The sequence below is a fragment of the Notamacropus eugenii genome, chromosome 2 (genome assembly GCF_028372415.1).
Source record: "Notamacropus eugenii isolate mMacEug1 chromosome 2, mMacEug1.pri_v2, whole genome shotgun sequence".
Taxonomy (NCBI): Eukaryota; Metazoa; Chordata; class Mammalia; order Diprotodontia; family Macropodidae; genus Notamacropus; species Notamacropus eugenii.
In genome coordinates, this window is record NC_092873.1 from 505,094,084 (window position 1) to 505,118,374 (window position 24,291).

The 24,291-nt window shown below is 42.1% G+C and overlaps 1 long non-coding RNA gene across 1 annotated transcript in view; it reads right to left on the minus strand.

Annotated features, from left to right (window-relative positions):
• Positions 1 to 3,079: 3,079 nt before the first annotated feature.
• LOC140530015 (uncharacterized) overlaps positions 3,080 to 24,291 on the minus strand; it is a 35,171-nt gene continuing 13,959 nt past the window's right edge. The window contains exon 3 of the long non-coding RNA XR_011975772.1: positions 3,080 to 4,575. This is a non-coding gene — a long non-coding RNA (uncharacterized lncRNA). The remainder of the gene's footprint in view (positions 4,576 to 24,291) is intronic.

Genomic DNA, 24,291 nt, shown 5'->3' on the forward strand with positions numbered 1-24,291 from the left:
TGGTGGGGCCTTGGGCCTCCGGTGAATGGAGGCTAAGTCTGGAGCTGATTTGGTGAGCCCCAGTTCCAAGGGATAGAGATGTGGGAGGATGTGGAAACCAGTCTGGCTAAAAAAGGGGCAAAGCCAAGAGCAGCCTGGGAGGAATGGACTTCTCAGAAAGTTGGGAGCGCCTCGATGGTGTTCTTCAAGCAGAGTCTGAGCGATAAATGACTTGTCAGAGGGATCGAGTGGGGTCCAGACTTGGGGACTCAGGATCCTCCCTCAGCTTCTAACCACACTCAGTATCTCTAGGGTTTCACTATCCCTGGTGAATGAATTTGAGAACATGGGTCCTCAGGCTCTCAGGGAGAGAAGGAGGCATCAGGATCAGCCTTCCACCATTGGGGATGGCACCAGGGACAGTGCCCCATTCAAGACAACAAGCATTTATTAAACACCTACTATGTGGCCCAGAGAACCCAAGTGCTCACTTTAATGGGGAAAAACCACAGACAAATGGCTGGTCTGAGCAGACTGGAATGAGTGGGACAGATGGAGGGGCCTGGACTGGTCTTACCATTCCTTCCACACGATGTTCCATCTCCTGACCCCAGTCATTTTTTCTGACTGTGCCCCCTGCCTAGAATGCCTTCCCTTCTCGTCTCCGTCTGCCTCCCGGCTTCCCTGGCTTTCTTCAGGTCCCAGCTAAAGATCTCACCTTCCACAGGAAGGGTTCCTTTTTCTAGATTCCCTCTATTGGCTGTGTCCTTGTTCATCCTATCCATAGTTTGTTTGGATGCAGTTGTTGGCACGCTGGCTCCTTATGAGGTAGTAAGCTCCCTGATGTAGAGGTTGCCCCTTCCCTTTCTTTGTATCCCCAGCGCTCTGGCCCTTAATACATGTTCATTGTTGACAGTCATAGATTCAGATCCCACCTCATACAGTTTAAGTGTGTAACCCCAAAGACTAACCTGCCTGTTCATAGTCTCAGTATCCTCATATGTAAAGTAGGGATTTAATTTAATAAGTACCTGATGTGTCTGTCCTTGACCCTGGGGAAGCAAATACAAGTGAGACAGCCCCTGTCCTCAAGGACACACACACATGCACACACACGCACACACCACACGCATGCACACACCACACACACATGCACACACACACACATGCACAGCATTCTCAGCATTGTCTCTGCCGGAGTATCTGCTGTACTTTGGCTTTAGGGGTGGAAAGGGAGGCAAATAACAGATGGGGACCCTGTGCCTCCTGCGGGTCAGGCTGGGATTACCAACTCGGAGGGCAGTATTTCAGCATCAGCCACCAGGTGGCGCTTCAACCTTGGGCTGCACCTCAGGCCCTTTTTGCAGGTGTGAAGTGGGTTACCTGGAGGTGACCTGGCTCCAAGCTTTCCCTCTGGTGTTTTGCTCACTTCTCTGTCCAGAGTATAAAACTTCCCCCAAATGCCATCGTTTCTTGAAATCCCTTCGCCCCGCCTCCCCCTTGTGGGATGCCTCTTTCTTTCCCAACTTTACATGACCCATTATTCCTTGGCACTTACAGAATAGAAACAGAAGTACAAAATATAATATTAAGCCCCCTCCCCAAGCAGGTGAGCCTGGGCTCTCCTAGGAAGGTCTGAAAACTCTGCTCCAGTGCAGGAACCAGTTGTACCCTGGGGCCATTTTTAGAAGGCTTTCAAGGGCCCCTCCAGTCCTGGAGGCAGATGAAGGAAATATCTCAGCATGTGGTGGGACTGACTGCCCTCAGCCCCACTCTTGGGGAGATAACCTTTGCTCCCCAGTTGATCCCCAGATAAAAATTCTGTCCTTCTGATGATTCTTTGTGCCCCTTCTCCTCCCTTTATGTTTATAGATTCGGGCAATTCTATTCCCAATCAACCTGCCTTTCTGCATTTCTCTGACACCTAGAGAGGGCAGGGAAAAGAAGAGAAAAAACGCTGAGCACCTGCTACTTCCAAAGAAATGAAATATCCTGGATGAGAAAATTCACATGCCACACAGGTTCATGCTCCAAGTGACTCTTGATATATAGCTCACGAAACTAGGGGCGCTGCCGTACTGTAAGTACCCTGCCTCGGCACCTGTAAGGCTATTAAGCCTATAGGAGGATAAGGAATGTTTGTTAATTATGGGAGGAGGTATGTGTCCAAGGTCCCCGCTCTGGACTTTGAAGTTGATCAGGAAGATTAGGACAGATTAGAGATGGTCTCTAGGCTTAACAGTGAATGAATGAAGCTTGCATTAAGTGTTTACTATGTACAGAGCGCTGTGGTAAGTGCTAGAGAAATAAACAGGAAAGAGTCCCTGCTTTCAACTTCATAGTCTAAAGACCATGAGAGACAACACAGATGGAAAGTCATAATCGCTGGTTCTCTAGATTGCCTTTCTAAATCAAGTCAGTAAGCATTAAGTTCCTACTTCTGCCAGACAAAAACACTTGGTCTCTGCTTCTGCTCCTGGGCTGGTCCCTTCTGCCATGTAGATCCTAGCACTCACCGAGATCACAGTTTCTATTTTACACTAATGACACTAAAGAGCCAGGAGGCATTTCAAGCAAAGGAGTGGTCTGGCCACCTCTGCGTTGGCATTGTCACTGTGACTTATAGATTGGTCTCCGCTCTTCTGAAACCAACACCAGCCCCAGCCACTGAGGTATGGTTGGAGACAACCCTGTCCAAAAGCTTGCTGCTGTGGTGGCAGGGAGACTCAGTCTCACTAACGTTGAGTCACCCCCTGCCCCTAAATAGCTGATAGGAAGTGCTCCCCCCGCCCCCAGCCTTCCAGGACAAAGGGAAGAAATAGAGATCTCTGGAAGTTCATGCAGTCTCAACATCCATTCTAGCTTGAGGCTCATCACACTTATCTCAAGGCTGACCAGGCACCATCCTTCCCCCAGCACACCATCTCTGCCTTCTCTGACTTCACGCAGATCTCTCCAGTGTCAGCTTCAGAAACACTCAGGTATCCTATGTGAGGGGTCATGACCTGGGTGAATGGTTTTTCTCCTTTTGAACTGAACTTTAAGTTTTACTCTTTCTGGATTTTTTCCCCTTCTGATCCTAATTGTACCTCATCTCAACTCCTACTTTCCCAGATGAGGTAAATCCCCAAGCAAAACTAAACCTCCCCCCTCAGAGTTGTATAATTGGGGGTGTGCTGATGTCATCCGCTCGAGCCCCATTTTGGTGTGTTGCCTAATGGCAATTGCTTGAAAGTAGTGACCCAGCATCACTTAACCAATTAACATCAGTTACCTTCTACAAAGAGCCATTTCCTGAGAAAAAGATATGGTAAGACTGGATGTGCACAAAACATCCCCCAAACTGTAAGCATACTCTTACCTCAGTCCCTGGAAAATGGATTCAAATTTGCCTCCATCAAGTTCATTTTTTCTTTTAATTAATTGTATTTTTTCAATTAACAAGCATTTATTTTCTGTTTCTACACATACACCAATGGAACAAAAACAAAAAATTTCAGATAACAAATGTGTGTGTGTGTGAGAGAGAGAGAGAGAGAGAGAGAGAGAGAGAGAGAGAGAGAGAGAGAGAGAGAGAGAAAGAGAGCGCACAAGTTTCCCCATTGATTGCATTCAAAAATATCTGTCCTACTGGGGAGGGCGGGGGGCGGGGCTGATGGTTGCCTGTTTCATCTTCAGCCTCCGGAATCAGGGGTTTGTCTTGCATTGATCACAAATCTAAAGTCACTCAAAGTTGTTTCTCTGTATATTGTTGCTGCTGTTTAAATTGTTCTCTGGGTCTATTCAGATTCATTTTATCTCAGTTTGTAGAAGTCTTCCCAATTTCCTGTGAAACTTCCCATTTTTCATTTCTTATGGAGCAATAATATTCCATCCTGTTCATATACCATAATTTGTTTAACCATTCCTCAATAGCTGGGTACCCCCTTAGTTTCCAATTTCTTGCTACTACAAAAAAATCCTAGAAATATTTTTGTACATGTATGACTTGTTCGTCTTCTTTTGATCTCTCGGGGAGTTTATGCCTAGTGGCGCTACTTCTGGATCAAAGAAGAAAGTATATTTTTGTGACTTCAGGGGCATAGTTCCAAATCATTTTCCAGAATGGCTGGACCAGTTCACAGCTCCATAAACGGTTCACCTGTTTTCCCGTAGCTTCCCCAACACTTATCATTTTCCTCTTTATAATCTTTGCCAGTATGATGGTGTGAAATTGAGCCTCAGCATTGCTTTTATTATTAATGATTTAGAGCATTTTATATGACTGTGGATAACTTGGGTTTCTTCCCTTGAAAACTGCCTGCTTGTATTTTTTGACCATTTATCTGTTAGAGAATGACTCTCATTCCATAAGTCTGAATCACTCCAAACCTGACCTAGATGATCGATAAGAGTTGTATGTTGTTGGGTTTGTTAGGTCTGGCACCAGGGCTGCAGGGTGCTGGCGTGGGCCCTGCTCACTCCTGAGGGCTCTACCAACTGACCAGGCTCAGCTGCTGCTCACTCTGGCATGGGCTCTCTCCCTGGACTCTGGTGATTGAAGCTCCCAGGGTCTAATCTATGCCACCTTCAGTACTCCTTCCAGAGAGATGAAGGCTAGACACAAAGGGGACAGGAACAAGAATGAGACCACATCAACCCATTCATTCATGTCGACTCAGGGTGGAGGAATAGGCTGCTTCTCTCTGTCTCTCTCTCCCCCCTTCCTTCTTTCTGTCTCCCTCCCTCATGCCCCTCTATCTCTATCTGCTTCCTCTCTCCCTCTCACCCTCTCTGTCTCCCTTCTCCCTGTGTCTCTGTCTCTGTCTCTTTTTCTCTCTGTCTCTCCCTCCCTCTCCCTTCCCTCTTCCTGGATGTCTGCTTTTCCATTATTGATGTGTTAGATACAATGTTAACTAAAATTGAAACAGACTGGAAGTCAAAATTTTAGAGAAGGTTTTATGTAGCAGTAGATCCAGAAACACAAAAATGCTTCTGACCCTGAGCTGTAGACTCTGCATGTTAAAAATAAAGTCATCATAAAACCACTGAAGAGACACCAAAGCTTTGGGCAAGTGGTCAGTGGTGAGTTCAAACGGTGAGAGCTCCACCTGGTGGACAAATTCCTGGAAGGAGAAAGAGGAGGAGGATGGCGATGATGACGATGATAATGAATTAATGGTGGTGGCAGCGGCAGCAGCGACAACAATGGTGATGATGGTAACGATGATGATGGTGATGATTTGGAGGAGGGTGGTGGTTAGCACGTATGTAACTTTAGGGTTTCCAAAGTGCTTTATATGTGTTTTCTGTGAGGCAGGTGTTATTACTATCCCCATTTTACAGATGAAGAAACTGAAACTGGGAGTCCATAAGTGACTTGCTCTGGGTCACAAAGCTAGGAAGTGTCTGAGCCAAGATTCAGACTCAGGTCGTCCTGACTCTGCCCACTGGACCTCCCTCTTGCTGCCTTATTGAGTGCAGTGACACACTCACTGCCTTTCTGTGAGTTTCAGAAAAGCAGCCTGCTGGCCAATTTGGCCAAAGTATTGCCCACAATCCACAGGTATCATGCAGGGGATGCTTTGTCCAGAGGATTTTGATGGGTTTGGGGGCAGATCACCCTCAGGAAAGAATATCCTGGAGACAAACAATTAGGGAACCTTGGCCACAGAACTGGGTTAGGGTGGAATGTTTCTGAATTTTGAGCTGAACTAGATTTTGAAGGGTTTTTTGTGCAAGGGGCGGGGGAGATTCTTTTTCTTCCCTTTCCAAATCAAATTTTGAACTGTTTTCTTCCTTCTTTCATGAATTGTTTCTTTGCAGTCCAGATTTGGCTGCATTCTTAAATGACTTTTTCCCTTTATTTTCTCTCCCACCACTACATGCTTTTCTTTCAAGGCTGACCAATGCTGTGTCACAGATTCCAAAATGCCTTGTTCTTATGGATGTTAGTGAGTTATGTGAGCATGAGAAGCCATCTGCTCCAATCCTTTCATTGCTTTTTCAAAATTTTTTTTATGTGAACTTGGCAAGTTTCAACAAATAAATGGGCTCACTTCCATATGTGAAGAAGAACAGGAAAAGAGAATTCCATAGCCAGTTATGAATCTCAATTATGTACAGCTTTTTTAAAAAATGTGTAATACACTGACTATGGTCATTCCAAGACTGTGCTATTTGTGTCTCCTTCTGAACATTTTCTCTTCCCTTCTGTGCACTTTAAATATGTGAAGAACAATGGATGACAGCTAGCTTGTGATCCTGGGTGACTCAGTGCAAAGCAGTGCCCTTGGCAGTAATAGGAAAGTTTGGAAGTGAGGAGCATTTGGGAGATAGATAATGAATTCAGTTGTGGACATGTGGAGTTGAAGATGTCTATGGAACACCTAGTTTGAGATGCCCAACAGACAGTTGGAGATTCCAGACTGGAGGTCAGCAGAGATACTTGAGAAGGATAGATAGATTTGTGAATCATTGGACACAGAGATGAGATCTGATGGATTTGATGGATCATCAAGTCTATGATGGTGATGATGATGATTGAGATTACTCAGTATGATGGAGCTGATGAGATCACCAGTGAAGTATGGAGGCAGAAGAGAAGAGAGCCAAGCACAGAGCCTTGTGGGATACCATAATAAATGGATGTGACTTGGATGAAGATCCAGCAAAGCTGCCACATTGGTAAGAAGAGAGCCAGGAGAAAACAACATCACCAAAAACTCAAGGGAAGAAAATAAGATGGAGAAAGTGATCAGTCCTATCAAAGGAGGCGGAAAGGTCCAGAAGGATGAGAAGTGAGAAAAGCCCATTGGATGTGGCAGCTAAGAGATTGCAAGTAACTTTAGATAGCACACTCTATCCGTATATGGACATATGGAAATGATGAGGTTAAACATCAGACTGTAAAAACATAAGAAGAGAATTTGAGGAAAGGAAGCAGAGGAGCCCATTATAGATGGCCTTCTTGAAGGGTTTAGCCACAAAAGGGGAGAGAGATGGGATGACAGCAGGGATGCATGGACCAAATGAGGGGTTTTTAAGGATGAAGGAGGTGCAGGTATGTTTGCACACATTAGGGAAGCAGCCATAGATGGAGAGACATTGACAATAAGTGAGAGAGTGGGGATGATAGAAAGGATCTAATGGGATCACTTGGGCATATAGAGAAGTTTGCCTTCGCTACCTCATTATGTGAGACACGGGTGAAGGAGGTGATGGTGCAGAAGACATCTGAGTGATGTGAGATGAGAAGGGGGAGAGGAAAGGGCAAGGCAAATGGCATGGATATTTCCAGGGAAGTATGAGGCATGGATCCCAGCTGCAAAGGGGGAAGGAGGGCCATGGAAAGTTTGATGAGCAATGAAAAGCTTTGAAGAGCTACTGTGGGGGAATAGTGACTCAACTAGGGAGGCGTACAAGGATGCAGATCCTGATCTTATGATTTTCTCTACCTTCATTCAGCAAAACATGAATAGGAGAAAAACCAGTGGGTAGTTGGAAGAATCCAAGGCTGAGGCTTGGCAGGGCAAGATCTTCAATAGGGTAAAGGAGGAAGGGGCTTGAGAAAAGAGAACAGCGTAGAGATTCACAAGATGAAAAAGGGAAGAGAGTGTAACTAGGACAAGGATGATGGCTTGGGGAAAAAAAAACTGAGGGGTAGAGGAATTATATGTCATGCAATAAAAATTATATTCAGTAAAGATCACTTAAAGAATTTAAAAGCAGTTGGAGACTAATTAACATAATTCTAAAGAACTAGTGTGTCAAAGAATTAATTATAGAAATAAAAGAAAATTTTAACAAATAAAATGACTATAATGAGGCAACACACCAAAACTTTTGGTTACAGCCAAAGCAGTTCTAAGGGGAAAAATTATATATCTAAATGCTTTTATCAACAAAAGAGCTGTTAATGAGACAACTAAACCTAATTCCAAACAAATAAATAAATTTAACATGCAATTAAAAAAAAATCTTGAACAACAAATCAAAAATCCCCAATTAAATAACAAAGTAGAAATTATGAAAATTAAAGGCCTTTGAATTGATAAATAAAAGTAGAAGCATGGTTTTTTTTTTTTTATAAAAAAACATACTAAAACAGCAAACAATTTAAAAAGAGAATAAAACCAAATTGACAAAAATCTAACACTCATTTCTATTAAAAATTCTGGAGATCATTTGAATAGATCTTTCCTTAATATATTAAATATTATTTACCTAAATCCAAGAGAAAAAATTATATGTAATAGAGAAAAGTTAGAGGTCTCACCATATAAGATAAGAGGTTAAAGTAAGGGCGCTCATTATCATTACTACTCTTTAACATAGTGCTAGAAATGCTAGCTATAATAAGACAAAAAAGAAAAAACATTGAGGGAATATATTCATGAGCAAAGATGAAATTTTTTTTTTTCACAAATGATATGATGGCGACGAGCAGAGGGGTAATAGAAGGGAGGGCAGATTGGAGGAAAGGATAATCACAATACATACTGTCCTGGGATGGGAGGAGGGGGGAGATGGGAAGAAAATTTGAAATCCAAAATTTTGTGGAAGTGAATGTTGAAAACTGAAAATAAATAAATTTTTTAAAAAACTGATTCTGTGGTATAAATATAGAGAAAATTGGAAAATCAAATAATAAAATTAAAGTAATTAATGACTTCCACAAAGTTATAGGATATAAGATAAATCCAAATAAATCATTAGCATTCTTTTATAGAACCAACAAAATAAAGCAAGAAAGCTCTAGAAAGAAAAATTCATTCAAAATAACTACAAAATACTTAAGATTTTTCAAGATTTACTCAACAGCTATATGAACCTCTAACTATAAAACACTCTTTGCTGAAATAAAAACAACTCTAAGTGATTGGAGAATCATTCATTGTGACTCATCAAGTAGGCTGAACCAACTTAATAAAATGTTAATACTACCCTGGCACCGCTAGGTGGTGCCATGATGCACAGAGCACCAGGCATGGAGACAGGAAGAGTTATCTTAAGTTCAAATCTGACCCCAGATATTATTTGTGTGATGCTGGGCAAGTTACTTAATCCTATTTGCCTCAGTTTCTTCACCTGTAAAAAAAAAAGGAAGTGGTAAGCCACTCCAATGTCTTTGCCAAGAAAATCCCAAACGGAGCCACCAAGAGTCAGACACGAGGCGGGGGAACAAACCTTAATACTACCTAAATCAATTTACCTGTATTGTACCAAACTCCCAAAAGAATATATTATAAACCTAGAAAAATAATAAGGAAATGTATATGGAAGAATGAAAAGTCAAGAATTTCAAAGACAATTAAATTTTAAAAGAATAAAAAAGAAGACGGCTTCGGAGTACCAGATATTAAACTGTACTACAAAGTGGTAACTATTAAAATGTTTTGATACTGACTAAAAAAAAAAAAGGTCAACCAGTGGAACAGATTAGATACACAATATACAGAAGAAGCAAACACACACATAGTGTTTGATAAACCCAAAGACCCCCTTTACTAGGAGAAGGTTCATTATTTGACAGGAAACTACTGGGAAAATTAGATAGCAGTATGACAGAAATTAGATATAGACCAGCACCTCACACTATACACCAAGAGCTCCAGATGTATATATGACAAAGATATAATCACATTATAAACTAATTAGAGTGTCCTGGGGGCAACTGGCACTTGTGGGGAGCAGGAGAGCACGAACCCAGAGATTTGCAAGCAAATGGAGAAAATGGTAACCAGGGGAGGTAAGGGGAGGGGCTACACCGTGGGGCAGGGTCCCCTCGAACACCTGCAATAATTGGCATTTATCCTGGGATGAGGCACAGTGAAAAGAGGAAATCTATGAGGCAAATTCTACAAGGCGTAGGCAGAAACTGACCAGAGTCAAGATCCTAAAATAGATACTTTACAAACCTTGACAGACAGTGCGAGAAATCCAGAGAAAAGAGAAAGACCAGGATGGAGAATGAAGGCAGGGATTGTCTTTTGCTTTTTTTTTTTTTTGTATCCTCAGAACTTAGTACAGTGCCTGGCACATGATACGTGCTTAATAAATGGTTATTGACTAAAAAAATTAGCATTTCCATAATAACAATAACAAAATACAAGAAACAATAATACAAAGGGAAATCCCATTCCAAGTTACTACAAAATGCACAAAATATCTGGGGATCAACCAACCAAAACACACAAAAGACTTGTACGGATTCAATTGCAAAATGATCCTTAAAGATATAAAGAACCACTCAAATAGCTGAAGGAATGTTCAGTCTTCATGGCTAGGCTATGACAATGTAAAATTAATTTACACTTTTAATGCTATACCAAACAGATTACCAAGGGGATACTTTCTAGAGTTTAATAAAATAACACAATTCATTTGGAGAAACAAAAGATCTTGAGCAGCGGTGGGGCCATAAATATTTAGATTCAGTCAACAGGCTGCATTTAAGGATTTAGAAGGTATGGCCTTAAGGTAGCAAGTTCCCCACCCCTGATCTAGACTTGCAAGGGAAAAGATAAAAAGAAGCAGAGACAAAAGGGGATTTGTACTTCCAGGTTTCAAACTATATTACACAGCAACAATCATTAAAATCATCTGATATTGGTTTAAAAAAATGGGATAGCTCAATGGAACAGACTAGACAAGATAGAATAAAAAATAATAGAACTAAATAACCCAGTGTTTGATAAAGTGGAAAACATTACCTAGGAAAGAACTGATTCAAATGTATAAGAATAAAAGTCATTCTCCAATTGGTCAAAAGAGATAAAAAAGGCAGTTTTGAAAGGAAGAAATCTAATCTGTCACCAATAGTATGAAAATAATGTTTAAATTACCAATAATTAGAGAAAAAACAAATAAAAACTCAGAGCTACCAGACTGACAGAGATAACAAAAGAGGAAAAATTATCTCATCAACCTGTTTTCTAGGCAGCTAGAAGAAACTTTCTAGCTTTTGACTTTGATCTATTATTTCTTCTTGGGTCATACTATTGAGTTCTGGTTGTTCTGTGCTTCTTTTCAGGGCATCTGCAACTTTTTCCAGGCTTCCAGTTGTTTTTCTAAGGGACTTCCCATCCCGTTTTTTTTTCCTCTGGAGCTCTAGTTAATTTTTCATTTCTGGTTTCATTTCTTCCCAACACTACTGTAGACTTTGCCGCCCAGCTATTCTGCCTCTGAGACTCTACTTAGACTTATCATGGTATTGTTCTCCTTGTTTAGTTTTATCACGTGGGCTTCTCTCAACCCATAGTATGTCTTCCTTCTGTTCAGTGGTTTCTTCTGTTTACTCCTTCCTACCTCCAGTTTCAGTTTCTGGATTGGGACTTGGTGCTTGGATCAGTCTCCACTCCACCCCATTTCTCCTCCACTCCCCTCCCCTCCCCTCTCCTCTCCCAAAACCTTAAACCTACTGCACTCTGAAACTGGGACACTCAATGGGCCCCTGCCTAAGGGCTCCTCTGGACCCTCCTAGATTGAGAGTGAATATCAATAAGTAACTGTGGCGATTTCCCTCCTAGCCTGATGTCTTCCTTTTTCTTTGCCCCATTAAAGGAGCCATCCCTTGGCTACTTCTTAAACAGTCCTATTCAGTGAATGGGAGTTGCCTCACTGTAAATGAGTACCTGCAAAGACCTAGGCCTAAAGGACCCAAGGTCAGTGCATCCTGGGTCATCTCCAGTCATCCTGATGAATATCTGGTCACTGGATTCAGATGGCTCTGGGGGAGAAGTGAGGCTGGTGCCCTGCACAGCCCTCCCTCACTCAAAACAAAGTCAAATGCAAGTCATGTCATCAATTCCCTGATGGCATGGTCTTCAGCAACGAAGGACAAACACAAAACTCCACCCCATTGTTGTCCTTCTTACTGCAAAGGGACCATAGAATCAAGGAGGGGATGCCAAGACACACAAGTGAGTTGGATTTAAGTGAGGGAGGGCAGTGCAAACTCACCAGCCTCACTTTCTCTCCTGGAGCCATCTGGGTACAGTGGCCAGATATAGATCAGGATGCTGAAGATAGCCCTGCTAAATGAGGCAGGGAATGCCCTCTTTTACCTAGTCAAAAAGAAAAAAATCAGTCTAGCAAGGGAAGACCCTTCAGGTTTCTGGCCAAAACAGAAACTAATGCTATTTACATTCATTCTGAGCCAATCAGGGCCAAACAATGACCAAAGGGGGCTTAGACTAGGACCTATTTTTGGTTGTGTGTATGTGTTCATTCTTCATTGCCAAAGAAGACCATTCCATCAGAGAAATGATGACATGACTTGCACTTGACTTTGTTTTGAGTGAGGGAGGGCTGTGCAGGTCACCAGCCTCACTTCTCCAGAGCCATCTGAATCCAGTAATTCATCAGGATGCCTGGAGATGACCCAGGATGAGACAGTTGGAGTTAAGGGACTTGCCCAAGGTCACACAGCTAGTGAGTGTCAGGTGTCTGAGGTGAGATTTGAACTCAGGTCCTCCTGACTCCTGCACCTCTTAGCTGCCCCAATAATTTTGGTTTAATCAATGAGAGGCTGAGTGATTTAGATTTATGGGAGGGTCCTTAAGAAAAAAATCTCACCTGTAAACTTCCAAGATATCTTGAGAGATTTTAGCAATCAAAGTTTACATTTCTTTGGGCAGAGCACAGAAGTAAGGGCATGATACCCTATACTCCACCCTGTATTCTTAGATGGGATAATCACATTCTGCTTGTACCTATCCACTCTGTAGTCTGGATGCCTCTGAATCTGCTGTTCTGGATGTAGTGGTTAAGACTATATTCTCTGTAGGTATCCCTGGCTTCTGCCTCAGTCTCCAAATTTTGACCTTAGCTCCTCTGATTCTCCTCAAACAGTCCACAAGCAGAAATTAGGTCCATCCCTCAAAAGGACCCTGACAGGTCCCAACCAGATGTTGTGATTACACTGATAGCATCCCTCTTGCAAGACACTTTACTGTACTGGCCTTCACTGTTATGGCTCTGAGGCAGGCTGCTGGGCTGCTGATGTTCTCCTGTCCTCCTTGGCTTAATCTCCCCTCAAAATGTCACTTGGCTTCTGGGAGTCTTATTATACAGCCCTGGGCTGCATGGAGAAGCTCATAGTTTTCTCTCTCTCTCTTTTTTTTTTAATCACTGCTTATTCTGGTGTATTCTTAGAAATCTACTGGAGTATTTGTGAGAGATCTGGAATCTCTGCTGGGGGCAGCTAGGTAGCACAGTGGACTGAGCTCAGGGCCTGGATTCAGGAAGACCTGAGTTCAACTATGACCTTTTGCGATGTCTTTGAGAAAGAAAGGGAAACAGTAGACACTGGCTATGTGACCCTGGGCAAGTCACTTAACCCTGTTTGCCTCAGTTTCCTCATCCATAAAATGAGCTGGAGAAGGAAATGGCAAACCACTATAGTATCTTTGCCAAGAAAAACTCAAATGGGGTCACCAAGAGTCAGACAACTGGAAAAAAAAAACACTCAATAACCCCAACATCTTTTTGGTGGCCCTTTTTAAGTTCCTTCTGGAAGGAAGGAACATTTGGGGCTGTTAAGAAATCACCCCCAAGTGGGTAATTGTCATCAACTTTGATAAGTTTCTGTTATCTGTTTGACTGGATGTTCTCAGGTATCTTTGTTGGTCCAAGATTCATGGACCTGGGCAAACTGACTTCCCAAATTGTTGTAATCAGGTCAGCAAACTATCTTGGTGCCTCAGGGGAAGGAGGCACCAAGTACTGCAGCCCTCTCCTCCCTTGGCCCTTTCCCTGCTGACTGGCTAGCTGCTCTCTCAAGGCCAAACCCCTCCCAGCTATTTCCTCCTCAGATCACCCACCTCCTTCCTTTTTCCTAAAGATGAGCTTTGAAGCACTTGTTATATGGCTGGCCTCTTTCTTGCCTTTCTCCTCTGTCTAAAGTTCTTCCTGACTAGGGCCTGCAGTTTCTCTCTTCCACCTTAGATCTTGTCTTTTTTTGCCTTCATGGAAGTTTCACTTTCCATTTCCTTTGGAGACACTCCATCGCTCTCCCCACCCCACTCCAAACAACCAGAAGCGCAGGAAGACAGGTTTCTCAAAATCCCTTCAACTCATCCCGGAGGGAGATCAGCTCCTGGGCTGGAATTTAGAAAGCATCCACTCATGGAGGCAGAAATAAACATGGTTTGGTAGCATGAACTTGACACAAGTAAGTTATTAGTTAATTTCTGATATTCTCCATAATAACTAAGATTTTTTAAAAAACCACCACTCACTAACTGTAGGCATGTACACCTCATCCCTAAGCACCCAACATTTAAACTTTTCTAGCCAGGTATTCCCTCCTGAAAGCCTAACCCACCTAACTTGCTTTTCTTGGTCTCAACAACTTGAGGCCATACCCCCTTCCTTTCAGTCTTCCACCAACCTTCTACATTCACCAATTTACTCCATCAGATGGGGTACAGACTCTGGGAAACTCCATGATTCCTCCATGAACCTCCATGGATATCCTTTACTGAGATAACTGGTCGGTTTTGATGGGAACCTCCTTGAATCTTCCAACTTAATCTGACTTTTCATACCCAAATCTGTTACCCTTAACCTAGCCCGGCCCTCTAATCTGTTACCTCTGGATTACCCCACCTGCCAAGCATTTAAACTATGTATGCTTCAGCAGCTCCCATGGACTGGCCATGTTATTCTAACGCAAAATGTACTTTTGCTAAAAAGACTATTTTATGGAGAACTCCCATGGGGCAGGTTATCACATGGTGGCCAGAACAAGTGATACAAGGACACTCTCAAGATCTCTCTCAAGAACTTTGGATTTGACTGTACAGCATGGGAGACTCTGGCACAGGAGTGTTCAACATGGTATGCCCACATCAGAAAGGGTACTGTGCTCTGTGAGCAAAGCAGAATTGAGACAGCACAAAGTAAACGTAGGATGCCCAAATTTGGAGTATCCACCCTAAATATTCATATAGACTATCTGTGGTAAAGAATTCTGAGCTGGTATTGGTCTGATCAGCCACAATGTATACGATACACTGAAACTTGACTTTATTATGGTGATGTCATTTTGGTCCTCTTTGAGAAGGAAGTACAACAACCAACCAACCAACCAACCTCTGAACTGCCCCACCTGCTTCCCCCTCTAGCCCTCCATTATCTTGTTATCTCCCAATTGCCTGCAGCTGTTTCCCACCTTTGATCAGTCACCCCAATCCCATTAAGATCCTCCTTGGACTCCTCCTCAAGATCCTCCCTAAACCCCTCCTCTTATCATCCCAGACTATTAGACCACCCCAAATCCCTCTCACAATCTTTCTGTATATAAATTCCATCTCCCCTCTATGAAAATGCTCAGATTCAATCTAGCTCAGATTCTCTCTGGTCTGCTTGTCAATACAAGCGTCACAAATGGTTAGGCTTCTTGAGAGTCAACCCAATATGGTGAATCTTTAATAAACATTGTTTTACTTTGGCAAAAAGAAGGCTTGGGTTGAATTCATTTGGGCAGGACCTAGGGTGTCAGTATTTTGGGATCCCAAGCACCCCGAACCTCAACATTATGGTTCCTTGACCTCAACACACCCATCCACATTTACCTTTTAATTGTTCCATTGACAAGATCCTAATCGTCTTGCCTAGTAACTTCTTCAGCGCAGCTGAGTCCAAAGGCCTTTTGACTGACCGTTATTATAGTTGTTATTTAGTCATTGTCACTAATATCTGACTCTTTGTGATCCTTTTTTTGGGTTCTTTTGGAAAAGATACTAGCTTGCCATTTCCTTCTCCAACTCAGTTTACAGATGAGGAAACAGGCAAACAGTGTTAAGTGACTTTTCCCCGAGTTACACAGATAGTAAGTATCTGAGGCTTGATTTGAATTCAGGTCTTTTCTATAAAAAGAGACATATTAATCTCAGGGGTGCTTTCACATATCTGAGGCCAAATTTGAACTCAGGAAGATGACGATGAATCTTCTTGACTTCAGGCAATGCACTATGGCACCACCTAGCACTCCTTTGAAGTAAATATCCTTTTGGAAAAACCACAGGCCGGTATCATTAATGAACATTAACTCCAAAAATTTCAAACAAACTCTTGTCAAACAAATTATAGTTTATCCAGGAAATCATTCTTTCATTATGACCAACTGGGATTTATACCAAAGATGTAAGGATGGTTCAACATTAGAAAAACAAGCAACGTAATTCATCACATTAAAAACCCAAACATCCAAAAGTAGTTCAGTGGAGGGGGGTAGTGTCCCAGTGGTTGGCCCCTTAACGATGGGGAACACAGTGATGACAATGTAAAGAGATGTCCACTAAGGAGTTTGCTTGGCCAAGGGCCTGTGCTATATTAATATATTATATTGTGCTATATGTATGTATATATATATATATGTGTGCTATATTAATCTGTATTTCTTGTAAAGTGAGAAGTCACATTTTCATTCATCTTCATTCCCTCAATCCCTGAGGATATAAAAGACTCTCTAAGCCCAGTAGAGGAGTGTTGTTTTCTTACAGACTTCTCCCATGGCCGTGTGTGTGTGTGTGTGTGTGTGTGTGTGTGTGTGTTAATGCCTTTTCTGTTTTGGCCTGGCTCAACACTGAAAGAAATGGGTTTTCCTCCCATCGGTTTGTACCATGTGACCTCTAAGGACCCTTCCAACTCTACATCTGTACTCCTATGATATCTATTTCAAGCATTAAAGCCAGTTGATTAAACAAGTAATATTTCAGTTTGTTAGGCAATTAACTTGTGCATTTTCCCATTAGTTGCCACAAGGAGAGCCCAGAAAGTTAGCAAATGTCTGACTTACTGAACAACTGAGACAACTAACACGTAAAGTGTATTTGAATGCTATAGAATGCTAACTTTTATTATTATTACTTGCTAACTGAAGAATTCCAGTACCTTCCCTCTGTTCATTATTGCCTATTTATTCTGTATATAGCTTGCTTCATATACACTTGTTTGTGTACTGTCTTCCCCATTAGATTGTAAGCTCTAAACTTACTCCAGACTGCCAAAGGTAACATCAGGTTATAATAGAAACTTCTTTGCAAAATCTTAGGAAAAAGGATGTTGGATGTGAGCACTCCTAGGTCACTTTCCGAGGGGGTGGTCAATAAATTCCAGTGACTCCCTATTACCTCCAGGATCATAAATAAAATCCTCTGTTTGCTATTTAAAGAACTTCACCACCTGACTCCTTCCTACCCTTCCAGTCTTCTGACACTTTACTCACCCTCCACACACTCTCTAATCTGGTGACATTGGCCTCCTTCCTCCAAAAAGATGCTCCATCTCTAATCTCCATGCCTTTAAATTGTCTGTCCTCTTTGACTGGAATGTTCTCTCCTTGTTTCTGCCTCTTAGCTTTCCCAACTTCCTTCCAAGATGGTTCAAATTCCACTTTCTCATTAGGTCTTTGGCAGTTTTCCCAATACTTTCCCTCTGAGATTACTTTCCATCTACTCTCTGTATGTCTTAAATGTATGTAGTTGGTTGGATTTAATTACCATTTTGATGTTATGATTTTCAAATCTACCCATCCTGTCTCAATCACCCTGCTGACCTCCAATCTCACATGTCTACCTACCTACCTACCTTTCATCCATCTCCAAATGGAAATCCAGTAGGCACTTTGAACTCAAAATGCCTAAAACAGAACTTATTATCTTTCCCCCAGGCTCTCCCTCAACTCCAGCCTTCCAGGTTATTATAAAGGGTAACACTCTCCTCCCAGACCCTCAGTCTCCCAACCTAGGAGTCACTCTGGACTCCTCACTATCATATACAAGCTGTTGCCAAGGCCTGTTGATTTCACCTCTGCAGCACCTTTTGTGGATTTCACCTCTGCAGCATCTTTTGTAGATTTCACCTCTGCAGCATCTTTTGTGGATTTCACCTCTGCAGCATCTTTTGTGGATTTCACCTCTGCAGCATCTTTCCAATACGGACCCCTTCTCTCCTCTGACCCTGCCCCAACTCTAGTGGAGCCCGAATCACCTCAAGTCTGGATTATTGTAATAGCTTGCTGGAGGGTCTGCCTGCCTTAAGTCTCTCCCCACACCAATCTATCCTTCATTCAGTCGCTAACATGATTTTCCTAAAATACAGGTCCAATCCTGTTACTCCTCTAATCAATAAACTCCACTGGCTCCCTATCACCTCCAGGATAAACCTAAAATGCTCTCTTTGCCATTCAAAACCCTTCATAACCTAATGCCCTCTGACATTCTTTGATCTCATGACACTGGCCTCCTGGCTGTTCCACAAGCAAGATTCTCCATCTCTTAGCTCTAGGCATATTCTCTAGCTCCCATACCTGGAATGCTCTCCCTTCTTCTCTACTCAGACCACTGGCCTCCCTGGCTTTAAATCCCAACTAAAATCCCATCTTCTAGTCTTTTCCAACCCTTCTCAATTCTGGTGCCTTCCCTTTGTCAATTATTTTCTATTTATGTGTTTGTTTGTTTGTTTTTTATTTATTTATGCTGTATGTAGCTTGCTTTGTGTATATTTGCTTACATATTGTCTCCTGTATTAGATTCTAAGCTCCTTGAGGACAGAGACTAAATTTTTTTATCTCTAGCACTTGGGGCAGCTAGGTTTGTGAATAGAATGCTAGACCTAGAGTCAGAAGGATCTTACTTCAAAGCTGGCTTCATATATGTACTAACAAGTCCCTTAACCCTGTTTGCCTCAGTCTCCTCATCTGTAAAATGAGTTGGAGAAGGAAATGGCAAACCACTTCAGTAGCTTTGCCAAGAAAACCTCAGTGGGGTCACAAAGAGGCAGGCAGGACTGAAAATACATCTCTAGAGATGTGCTAGCCCTTAGCACATAGCACTTAATAGATGCTGATGAAATGATTGACTAAATTGTTTGCCCCTTATGTGAACTCCTTGAGGGCTGGGACCAAGCTTTAATTTTCTTTGCATCTTAGCATTTAGCACAGTGTCTGTCACATAAGAAGTGTTTAATAAATGCTTGAGACTGATTGACTACTCCAAGTTCTAGGATGGTCAGGAATTCCTCAGACTACAGCTCATTTGCTCAAACCGACTTTTAATAGTCAAGGAGTAGACGCAACTGAGCACAAAGCAAGGGGTTTTGCTAAGAACAGCTAAGGCATTTAGTAGCCACAAAACATCCACTTTCCCCTTAAGGTCTCTCTGAGGCAAAGTCTCTCTTAAATATTCACTGCATCAGGGAAAAGAGTTGCCAGAGGGAGGTACACACACTATAGGACTGGAGGGGCCCTGATGCTCCTCAGGTAGCCCTCACACCACTCTCCTCCCTCTCCTCCCCAGGCTTCCCGGCTTCTGGCCCTATTGCTCTCCTGGGCGTACTCCTCTCTACAATAACAGCTGATAATAATAGCTAGCATTTATTTAAAACTTTAAGGTTTGTAAAGCACTTTAGAAATCCTGTGTCATTTTGTCCTTATCACAAGAGCCCTAGGAGGTAGGAGCTATAATTATCCTCAAGTTACAGTGGAGGAAACTAAGGCAGACAGAGGGTAAGTAACTTGCCTAGGGTCCCACAGCTAGGAAAGTGTCTGAGTCTGGATTTGAACCCAAGGATTTCTGACTCAAGGCCTAGCTCTCTCCCCACTGTGGCAGTTTCTGTAGCTGGCTTCTTTAAAGAGCTTTTTTAGGTTTCAGTTTTTTTTGTTTGTTTTCCTGTGCTTGATAAGCATGATCAAACAGGATCACTTCCATTCACACAGAAGAATTGAAAAGGAGTGTTCATGAGACCATGAATCTCTATTACTTACAGACAGCATTTAAAAAAAATATACTAAGCTCACTGCCTGTCTGTGTCTCCTCAATTTCCTTCTTTTCTCTTCCGTGCATTTAGAAAAAATGATCCAATAACACTTCTCCTGCTTCCCTCTTTTGGGATGCCTTCTAAACATCCCCTCCCCCCAAATTAAAAATCACAGTAGACCACCACACCTCCCTCCTCACAAATAAAGAGTGAGGCAGAATCCATGGGCCATGTGGGAGAATGGATTATTTCAATCTCCACCTGGGATCTCCTGCCTCTCAGATAGGAAGTGGGGAACATGCTACATCATTACTTAAGGAGAAAGCTCAGCTCAGACTTCTCATTTCTCATCTGGTGGCACTGCCTACTTGGGGACTCCTTTGACTGACTTCTCCATCATGCCCAGGACACTCATTATTAGATAACCTCATCATCCCCAAAGTGCTTAGCCTGAGCTCTACCCACCCTCTGCCTCTCAGATTGGAGGGTGGAGTCAAGAACTCCAAACTTCCACTTTAGGAGAGAGCTCAACCATCTCCTCAGGCTACAACTGACTTATCCATCATGACCCCTTCTACCCTTTCCAGCTTCCTTCTGTGTGTTGGTTTTTTTGGTTGTTCTGTTATTTCAGTTGTATCTGACTCTTCATGACCCCATTTGAGGCTTTCTTAGTAAAGATCCTGGAGTGGTTTGCCATTTCTTTCTCCGCTCATTTTACAGTTGAGGAAACTGAGGCAAACAGAGTGAAGTGACTGGGCTGGTGCTTTGTGTACTATGGAACCACGTAGCTGCCCTTTTATGTATTACCTTCTTCCATTTATATCCCAGCATTTAGCAGAGCGCTAGCTAGAACATAACAAGCCTACATATAATACTTCTTGGTTATTGATAAAGTGATGACTGCTTGTTGTAGTAATCAGAGTTCTTAAGTTTTTCAAAGTTGTTTTTCCTTACAACATTATATTTATTGTATAAATTATTCTCTTGGTTCCTCTCACTTCACTCTGCATCAGTTCAGATGAGTCTTCCTGGGATTTCTCTGAATCCCTCCCTTTCATCATTATGGAACAATGATATTTCCATTATATTCATTCAGTTAGTCAGTCAACCAAGCATTTATTAAGCATGTATCATTTGCTGGGTACTGTGCTTAGAACTAGGGATACAAAAATGGCCAAAAAAACCCAGCCTTGGTCTTCAAGGAGCGTACGCTCATGGGGGAGGCAATGTACAAATAATTAGATCTATGTGAGACATATTCAGAGCGAATGGAAGGTAATCTGAGAAGGAGGCATTAGCAGCTTGCTTATATACCATCAGTGGCTCAGTCATTCTCCTCCCTTGACTTCCAATTCTTTTCTATAACAAAAAGTAATACTATAAATATCTTTGTGCAACTGGATCTTTCTCTCTGTCTTTGATCTTTTTGGGGTACAGACCTAGGAGCAGCATGACTATCTCCAAGGATAAATAGAGTTTGGTGGACAAATTCTCTCTTGAATCTGTGGTTAGATCTCTTCCCTGCCACCAAAGGTCTCATTCCTTGAAGTGGTTTCCCACTACTCTCTCGTAATGTGAGTGTGTAATTTCTGTTCTCTGGGGATGTCTTGACTTCACCTTGAACTGATAAATTCTCAGGACGGATGAGTTCTAATCCCAACATCAACCAGTTGGATTATACCAGTACCAGCCCCAGCAGGGGTAGTGGTAGGGAGGGGGAACCTAATCAACACACACATGCACACCCATACACTCATTTCCAGGTGATTATGAATAGTAGCCTCTCATAATGAAGCAAACTAAACAAAGTCATTCCAGGAACATTTAGGGGTAAAAAAGGAAGCAGGAAGAAAGATAAAAAAGATTTGAAAGATTATTTGCAAAGTGTCTTAGAACCAGGAAGGACTTTAGAACATAGAATGTTAGTATTGGAAGAGCCCATAGAACATAACAGGAGAGTGTGAGAGTTGGAGGCCACCCTAGAAAAAAAAGGCAGTGGTACCCCAGGAATTCAAGGAGATAATACTCTTGAAAGACCATATTGGGGGTCAGCTAAGTGACACTATAATGGATATAGTACTGGCCCTAGAGTCAGGAGGTCCTGAATTTAAAAATGGCCTCAAACCCTTACTACCTATGTGACCATGGGCAAGTCACTTAACACTGATTTACCTCAAAAAGAAAGAAAAAAGGCCATTTTGGACCTAGAAAGAGAGACAGATGTCATGGAAAGCATTACTGTACTGTGCCAAGACAACCAGGAGGCAGAGGCATGACCAGGGGCATTGGACTCATCTGCCCTCATCAGGGACCCTGCTTCCATCTATTAATTCTCTGCCTGAACTCATTGTCCAGTGGTTGACAAGCTTCCACTCCTTTATCATCCCCATGCCAGTGATACCAAATTCCTAAGAGTAAACCCCACTGCTCACCTAGTCACTTTCTTTCTCTCTTATCTCTATATACCTCAACTCTACCCCTTCAATATTTCCCTCTCAACCTACCTTCTCTTTCCACTTTCCACCACTCCTTTGGAGCTCCCTTTTCATAATTCACAAACTTCCTTCATTTTAGTCAGACAAATAGCATTCATGAAGGACCTACTATGTGCCTAAGTTGTGATGTAGCAAAGAAAGACAAATCTGTGTTCCCGAGGAGCTGACAGTCTAACATGGGAGACAAAATGCAAACAATTCTGAACAAACAAGCTACGTGCATGATAAATTGGAGGTAATCAATGGAGATTAGGTCTGTCTCTCCATTGTCCAATGACACTGCATCCCTGGTCATCCTTTCTAATGTTGGTTATGATGGGGTGCTTAGGTGCATGTGCTTGGGCTACAATTCTAAAACCACATTTCTCCCTAACCTCAAAACACTGTCCCAGGCAGTTTCTCCCCAGCCCAAGGACAGCCTGCCTCAGCATCAGCCACTATCTCCCTTCCTGCTACAGTAGCCAGCTGCACCTATAGAATTCATTAGTCTGAATCAGTTGTGTACTGGCTGAACTGGCTGTGTCCTGGGTCATAATGACATTTACTACTCATTGACCAATCATATGTATTCTAGACTTAGACATACGTATACTCCCTTACATTTATCTTGTCTATCAAGACATTGATGGGAGCAGCCTGTTATTCCTGAGTCAATCCTGACCACTAGTTGACTTAGTGACATTTCTGGCCTAAAACCACACTTCCAGGTAGCCCCAACCTGGGGTATTTCCCAGTGAACTCTGGGTAGAATACCTTCACCATAGATACCAAAAGTACATATTTCTTTAAGAGCTAACCACTCCCTAATCCCACCCCAAAACACCTAGTTAGCATAGTTGGCACATGTTTTACTATACAATATCCTATATAAACTTTAACTGTACCCTCTCTAAGGTTTCAGGTTCCCTAAAAACTCTTGCCCCCTGAAAAGCAAAATAAATCTTTATGTTGACTTCAACAATGTTTAAGTCCACGAATTCTTCTCCAGATGGCCCATGCAGGCAACTCCAGTCTTGGAGTTCCTGTACCTTTATCTTTCCAGCCCTCATCAGTTACCCTTTCTTTCATCCTCTTCAACTCACTAGTCCTAGAAGGAGGAGTTTGAACCAAATACTTTTTTTCTTTTTAATTGATTAACTTACAACTTTCACTTTTATAAGATTTTGAATTCCAAAATTTCCCCCCTTCTTCCCATCTCCCTTCCCCAAGAAGGCAAGTAATCTGATATAGGCTATATATGTACAATCATATTAAATCTATTTCCATATTAGACATGTTGTGAAAGAAGAATCAGAACAAAAGGGGAAAACTACAAGAAGGGGAAAAAAAAGAGAGAGAGAGAAATAGCCTGCTTCAATCTGCATTCAGATTCCATAGTTCTTTCTCTGAATGTGGATAGCATTCTACATCATGAGTCCTTTGGAATTGTCTTGGATCACTGTCTTCCTGAGAAGATCTAAGTATATCATAGTTGATCACTGTACAACGTTGCTGTACCTATGTTCTCCTGGTTCTGCTCACTTCACTCAGCATCAGTTCATGTAAGTCTTCCCAGGTTTTTCTGAAATCTGCCTGCTCATCATTTCTTTTTTTTTTTTTTTTATTTTGTAATGTTTAACAATCACTGCCATACAATTGCGATTTTATCCCTCCCCACCTACTCCCCACTACCCCCCTCCCTCCCCACGACTGCATACACTTCTGTATAGATTCTACATATACTTTCCTATTGAGTATATTTTCACTATAGTCATGCTATGTAGTCAGACTAAGATAAATGAAAGAAATCGTATAACAAATCAGAACATGATACACAAACACATACACATACACAAACATGATCTGCTACAATATGTGAGTGACTTCCATATTTCTCTCTCTGAGTGTGGCAGGCATTTTGCCTTGAGATCCTCCATTGGGATTTTTTTTTTTTTTTTGGTAAGAAGTTCTTGTGTTATTACAAAAATCTAAGTCTACCAGAAAAAACTCTCACACACTGTGGTTGTTGCTGTGCATAAAGTTCTCCTGGTTCTGCTCCTTTCACTCAGCATCAGGTCATATAAGTCCTTCC